Here is a 7598-nt window from a genome sequence, read left to right as displayed (position 1 = left end):
CATTAGCTCTTTTGAAATTAGATTTTGCATGGTGGGTCTTTTTCTTTTACTTTCAATCTATCTATGTCTTTAAGTTTAAAACATGCTGAAAGGGGCGCCTGGGTGGTGCAGTCGGTTAAGCGGCCGACTTCAGCCAGGTCACGATCTCGCGGTCCGTGAGTTCGAGCCCCGCGTCAGGCTCTGGGCTGATGGCTCAGAGCCTGGAGTCTGCTTCAGATTCTGTGTCTCCCTCTCTCTCTGCCCCTCCCCCGTTCTTGCTCTGTTTCTCTTTCTAAAATAAATAAATATTAAAAAAATAAAATGTATTTCTTTTTTTTAAATAGACTTTATTTTGGGGCGCCTGGGTGGCGCAGTCGGTTGAGCGTCCGACTTCAGCCAGGTCACGATCTCGCGGTCCGTGAGTTCGAGCCCCGCGTCGGGCTCTGGGCTGATGGCTCAGAGCCTGGAGCCTGTTTCTGATTCTGTGTCTCCCTCTCTCTCTGTCCCTCCCCCGTTCATGCTCTGTCTCTCTCTGTCCCAAAAATAAATAAACATTGAAAAAAAAATTAAAAAAAAAACATGCTGATGTAGATAGAAGATAGTTAGATTTGGTTTTCTCCCAGTCTAATGATTCTATTCGAATATTCAGACTATTTCTAGCTAATGTAATTCCTGACAAAGCTGGGGTTAAGTCTGCCATCTTGCTCTTTGTTTCCATTTGTTCTTTATTCTTTCTTTCCTCCCTTCTTTCCATTAATAAGTAATTGTTGGTATTTCATTTATTGTTTCTATTGGCTTTTTAGCTGTGTCTTTTTAAAAAATATCTTTTAATGGTAATTCTAGTGATTACAATACACACCTTCAGTTTATCACAGTCTACCGTAAGTTAATGTTCTAAAACTTCACATTCATTGTAAGAAACGATATAATATTCATTTATTCCTTAGCACATCGCGTTTTTGTTGTTTTACTTTTATGTGCATCATAACCCCCCAATATGCCATCATCACCATCATCATCATCATCATCACTATTTCTTTATTTTTAAAAAATCTTGTAGTATTTTATTTGAATAAAGCCGTTAAAATGGCCTGAAACAAAATGATCAGCATAAAAGGAAATTACAGCGTCACTATATTTATACAAGAGGGAGCAGCAAGGGGCACATTTGGAAGTGCCTATAACACTGTTCGATCGATCCACGTTAAATACCATAAAAGTAGTCAGAATGCAGCGTCACATACATACCATTGAAAAGGAAAGGGGAACATTTACAGAGTTAAACTTTTGTATAACATGGGAGTTTTGATATGCTATGTTCAAGTTAGCAAAAAGCCTTACAGTTTGTGCGAAATGGTCGTGTGCCCTAATCTCACCCACCACTAGATCAAGACACTGAAACCGAGAAGAGTTGCTTCCTTATTTACAGCTTTATTCTTGACATCCCTCTTTGAGACCAAAACGACTGTGGAGCTGACTCGTACCTGGAGTAATTACAAAATACCACGGTCATAACAACGAGAGCCAAAAGGAGTATCGACCATCGTTTTACCTTTCGACTGCTGAGGTCACCTACAGCACAGTGCGGGAAAGCACACTCGTGCATTCACGAGTTGGCTGTGCCAACCTCTGTAAAAATTTAGGAACGAGCACATCCGAGTAAATGGATACCTCTTTATCTCACAGAGTAAAATCAAGCATTTTCTACTTTACAATTATTTCTGTGTAAAACAAAGACAGAACTCTTGGAGGTCAAACAAGGAAAACAGATAGCAAGTGGAACGCACCGTTAAGTCATGAAACAAAGAAGAATCTGCAGTAGAAGTCAGGCAGTATAATCCACAACCTTTTTAGGGGAGTACTTATTCCCAGCAACCATCACATCTCTGGTAAGATCTCATTAAAAAAAAAAAAAAGTCACAGGTTCTAAAAAGTTAGTAATCCACTCTCTGAAATCAGATCTAAAACTATGACCAACAGAAGATACACAGAGTAAACGGTTTTACTAAAAGCTGTTGACGTTTCCACCAGCAGTAACCATAGGGAGCTGGCTGGTTGTAACCACAGTGTCCATATCCATGGGGGTAGTAAGTTTCATGTCTATACTGCAGGTAACTGTTACCCCAGGATTATCCATGCCGCTGATTGGATCGAGTGTCAGTTTGCCACCCCCACCGGTTTGACCTCCAAACAGTCTATTACCTTGCAACTGATTGCCTCTGTGTCTCTGGCTCCCAGCAGCTCGGCTGTTCTACTCCTCAACAATTGGAAGGAGACCCAGGAGGGCTCTTCAGGTATTCATGGTACTCTTTGACATCTTCTGTGAATGTACTGGCAAACGTCTCTTCAAAATTTGGAACAGCTTCAGAAGGGTCTGTATTCCTGAAATTCCCAGCAACTTAAGGCAGCTTTACTGTTTACTGTTTATGTTGTTTCCATCTCCAAAGTACTTCACCTCCCAGTACTTCACCTCTCCAAGGTAATGGAGCCACTCCCATTACTATTCTTTTTTTTTTTTTTTTTTAACATTTATTTATTTATTTTCGAAAGAGAGAGACAGAGACAGAGACAGAGCACAAGCAGGGGAGGGGCAGAGAGAGGAGGGAGACACAGAATCCGAAGCAGATTCCAGGCTCTGAGCTGTCAGCACAGAGCCCGACTTGGGGCTCAAACCCATGAACCATGAGATCATGGCCTGAACCGAAGTCGAGTGCTCAACCAACTGAGCCACTCAGGCGTCTCCCCCCCCCCATTACTATTCTTTTAAACAGATTTTTTAAATTTATGAAAAAATAATATTTTAAATTTACCTGTATATTGAATTTCCGGTACCTCTTGCAGATCCAGGTTCCATCTTGGACGCTTTCCCTTAAACCTTAAGAACTTCCTTAGCATTTCTTGTAGTGCAGGCCCATTGGTGCAAAATGTTGTGAGATCTTTTTTCTTCTAAAATGTCTTTATTTTTCCTTTATTTTGAAGAATATTTCCACTGGGTATAGAATTTAGGTTGCTAGGTTTTTGGTGTCTTTTTTTTTTAATTTGTAAGTAATTTTAGGATTTCAAAGATACTATTACATTGTCTTATGGCTTTCATTGTTTCTTTTTTTATATAAAATTTTTTAATGTTTATTTATTTTTGAGAGAGAGACAGTGTGAGGGAAGGAGTTTCTTTTTTTTTTTATAAAAATTTTTAATGTTTATTTATTTTTGAGAGAGAGATAGTGTGAGGGAAGGAGTTTCTTTTTTTTTTATAAAAATTTTTAATGTTTATTTATTTTTGAGAGAGAACCGTGTGAGTGAAGGAGAGGGAGACACAGAATCCGAAGCGGCTCCAGGCTCTGAGCTGTCAGCACAGAGCCTGATGCAGGGCTTGAACCCACGAACCATGAGATCATACCCGAGCCAAAGTTGGATGCTTAACCGACTGAGCCATCCAGGTGCCCCAGCTTTCATTGTTTCTGATGAGAAATCAGCTATCATTTTATTTTATTTTTTTTTAGCTGTCATTATAGAGTTATTCCCCTGAATGTAATGTGCAGTTTTTCTCTAGCTATATTTAAGTTTTACCCTTTTTGGTAATCTAACTATCATATGTCTAGGAGTGGTTTGTATTTTTTTCTGACTGGGATTCACTGAATTTCTCAGATCTGTGAGTTTGTGTCTTTCATCAATTAAAGAAAATCTTGTCCATTATCTCTTTAAATATAGAAGAGACAGTTCTATACTTTATTATCTCTCTTTATTTTGCCCCATTCCTTCAATTCCTTAGAGTCCTAAGCTCCATTAACATGTATTTTTAACCAATTTATAGTTCCACACATCTTGGACATTCTTTTATTTTCCATTCTTTCCTCTCTAATTTGGATAATTTCTTTACATTTTGTTTTCAACATTTTTTATTTATTTTTGGGACAGAGAGAGACAGAGCATGAACGGGGGAGGGACAGAGAGAGAGGGAGACACAGAATCGGAAACAGGCTCCAGGCTCCGAGCCATCAGCCCAGAGCCTGACGTGGGGCTCGAACTCACAGACCGCGAGATCGTGACCTGGCTGAAGTCGGACGCTCAACCGACTGCGCCACCCAGGCGCCCCTAATTTGGATAATTTCTAACGAAGTATCTTCAAATTAACTGATCCTTTCTCTTCTGTATCCATTATGCTGTTAAGTCTATCGAATTTTTCATTTCAGATATTATTTTTACTTCCAGAATTTTCCTTCTATTAATTTTTTATAGTTCCCATTTCTCTGGTGAGAATTTTCATCTACTCACCTGTTCTGTCTATCTTTTCACATTTTTTTCATAAATTGTTTTCTATATTTATAAAAAGTCTTAAAGTTTTAAAGTCTTTATCTGCTAATTCCAGCATCTAGGTCATCTGTTGGTCTGCTTCTATTCACTTTTTTCTTGGTTATGTCTCATATTTCTTGGCATATCTAGTGGTTTTTCACTGTATACTTGACATTGTGGATGACAACACTGTAGAAACTCCGGATTGTGTTACCTTTCTCTATAAAGAGCAGACATTTGCTTATTATTCTGGTAGGCAGTTAAATTTGTGGCAGATTACTTTGATCCTTTGGAAGGCTGGCTTTAATCTTTGTTAAGACGGCTCTGCTTTGGGTTGCCTGGGAGGCTCAGTTGGTTAAGCATTTTACTTTTGACTCAGGCTCAGGTCATGATCTCATGTTTCCTGAGTTTGAGCCCCATGTCAGGCTCTGCGCTGACAGTGCAGAGCCTGCTTGGGATTCTCTGTCTCCCTCTCTCTCTGCCGCACACACACTCTCTCTCAAAACTAAATAAACTTTAAAAAAAAAAAAAAAACAGGTCTGCTTCGGTTTTCTTCTTTGCTCCAGAGTATACTCTCCTGTATCACGCATATTTAAAAGTTTTCATATATTATGACATATTTAAAACTTTTCTATCTGGGGAGAGACTGCCCCTTCCAGGGCCAGCCAATTGTTAAGATGCCAAAAAGCTCATCGGGAAGCATGCCTCTGATCTGCAAACTAACCAGTCTGGAGCCAGAACTCCCCTATCTGGCCCCTGCACCCAGGAGGCAGTATTCTTCTGTCTTCGTTTCAGAGCCAGGGACATACCCTACAGCTTAGGGCCTGATGGAATTATTCAACCAGGCCAGTCCTAGGCTGTCTGCCCTGCCATCTTGCCTTTCTTGCCTACAGAAATCCCAGTAAAGGTGTCGATTTCCACTTTCCCCTTACTCCTGATGATTCTGGTGCTTCCTTATGTGGCCCGCGTGGCATTGTGCCTCCCATTTCTGGGACCCATGAGCTTAGTAAACTTGTTCTTTCCTGAATCTCTCCTGCATGTCCTCTTGTGGCTGCACCTCAGTGAGCATCACAGAAAAGAACACAGAAGACTCTTAGCCTGAAATGTGACCAATACCCCAAGGGGTGTCCCTTCTGGGAAAGCCACAGTGTCTCCCAAGCCCTTCGCACTCGATGGAAATCGAACTCCAAACTGTCTCCAGCACTGGGCAGCCCGGGACCTCCTCAGCTATTCAGCTTTCCAGCTGCTGATTTCTGGGTGCGGGGGTGGGAGGGGTGTAGTTAAGAGGCACACACGTGTAGTTAAGAGCCAGCCAAGACTGTGAAATGTCTTTGCGCAAACTCAGGTGAGAGGTCCAGTCTGGTGCATCCCCCCCTTCTGGGATTTTCTCTTCAGTTTCCAGCCCTCTGGTAGCATCAACCTCCAAATTCTCTCTCTTTATCTTGGTAAAATCGCCACATTTTGCTTGACCGTAGTGTCACGAGCCCTGAGGGGGCTGGGATGTGCCGTCGCGGAGGTCAGATGAATGTGGCTAAATGGTATCCGCTGGTTTGCTTCCTTTATTTCAACGATTATGTCCTTCCAGCTTCTGTCTGCTTCCACTTGCTGCTGCTGCCTTCACACTATTGTTCTTCATATTTGATATAGAGTTTATCATTGTTATTAGCAGGAGGGTTTGTCCAACCGAGGCCACTCTGCCATGGCCGAAAACAGATTTTCCAAAATATTTTCCTGATGTGCAAATGAGTCCACATCAAATGATGTGGAATCAAAATCAGAAATCCTTACAAATTGAGAAAGCCATATTTTCTCACTGTTGTTGTAAAATAATTTTGGTCACCTCTACTTCCTAGTATCCGTAAATTACAGCACTCTAATAGTTGTAATTGAGTGGACACTCTGTACTTGGAGAGCAATGAAGCAGAGTGATCGGTTCCTCGCACACACCCTCCCTTCCTTGAGTTTAATGGACGTAGCATCACACAGAACTCCTAGTGGTTCACTTGAGCGACAAAAACAATTTCTATAAGCTTGTCTGGGAAAGAAAAGTTACTTTTCGACACTTTGATATTGGAACCAATATTTAAACTGATGGGATTCCTTACGTTGTCGATAAAATGACAGATAGTTGAAATGAAAGAACCAATTTCTGCCCCCAAAGCTCGCTCCAATCATGTTTTCCTCACCGATGGCTGGGCTCGAACAGCTTCCAGAGACCTGGGTGTGGACGCTGCGTGGGCGGCAGAGCGCCTCTGCGCACACACAGGCCGCCGTACTCGGTTTCTGAAAACACCCGCTTCATCTGACATGGAGCAGAGTGTCACCGGAGGACAGTCGAGCCAAACCCAACACCGGAGCTCTGACACATCCGGTAATAAAACGTTTAGCTTGGCTTGGAAACGCTACTTGCAATGTTTCCACTGCTTCTCAATCTCCATCTTTCATTTTCCTTCGTCCCTGATTCTTCCACTGGTACTTCCAGTTTTCACACAGAGTTTCTTCTGTCTTGATGCTCAGTACAGTCTGATAGTTACCATTAAACAACAACAACAACAACAAAATGGGATACCTGGGTGGCTCAGTCGGTTGAGTGTCCAGCTCCCGGTTTACGGCTCAGATCGTGATCTCGTGGTTCGTGAGATCGAGTCCCACGTCAGGCTCTGTGCTGACAGCTTGGCCCCTGCCTGGGACTCTCCCCCTCTATCTGCCCCTCCCCTACCCGCTTGCTCTCTCTCTCTTTCTCAAAATAAATAAATCATCATGGAAAAAATAAAAACATAATAGAAAGATAAAAAACCACAAAGGAAAGGAAAACACATTCATCGGACTTCAAGGAAGAAACAAAGCACAGCACCTCTGAGAACAAGCCAAGCCGATGCAGCTGTCTTTTCCTCTGAGAATGCGCTCTGTCACCTGCTCTAGGAGGCGGACCAAGACCAACAGGACGGCTGTGATGCAGTGCAGAGTGCTCGCGGACAGAAGTCCTGCCGCTGCTTTCCAAGGACCGGTGCAAACACAAGCCGCTTGGAATCTCCATCCTGCTCCCGCTCTGAGCCAGGGACCCCACGGATTCACAGAATCGCAGAACCCCGGATCTGGAAGGGACGGAAGGGATTACTTGATCCGATTTGTACCTATCATCGTGAGCTTCTCCTTCAAAATACCCTTGAAGGACAGCTCTCAAGTTCCCACCTGTGACCAGAGTCCATGGTTTCTCACCTCAGCCCACCCCACCTCTGGACAGTGCCAGTGGCTAGAAATTTCTTTCTGGCATTAACTAAAATCCTCATTTCAGGACCGGTACTCATTGGCCCTTGCCCTCTACAAAT

The 7598-nt window shown here is 42.6% G+C and overlaps 1 pseudogene; it reads right to left on the bottom strand.

The window, feature by feature from the left end:
• Positions 1 to 1879: 1879 nt before the first annotated feature.
• Positions 1880 to 6571, bottom strand: LOC122473057 (annotated as a pseudogene).
• Between the last annotated feature and the right edge of the window lie 1027 nt (positions 6572 to 7598).

The sequence above is a fragment of the Prionailurus bengalensis genome, chromosome B4 (assembly GCF_016509475.1).
Source record: "Prionailurus bengalensis isolate Pbe53 chromosome B4, Fcat_Pben_1.1_paternal_pri, whole genome shotgun sequence".
Lineage (NCBI taxonomy): Eukaryota > Metazoa > Chordata > Mammalia > Carnivora > Felidae > Prionailurus > Prionailurus bengalensis.
This window is presented reverse-complemented; position numbering and strand designations above follow the sequence as displayed.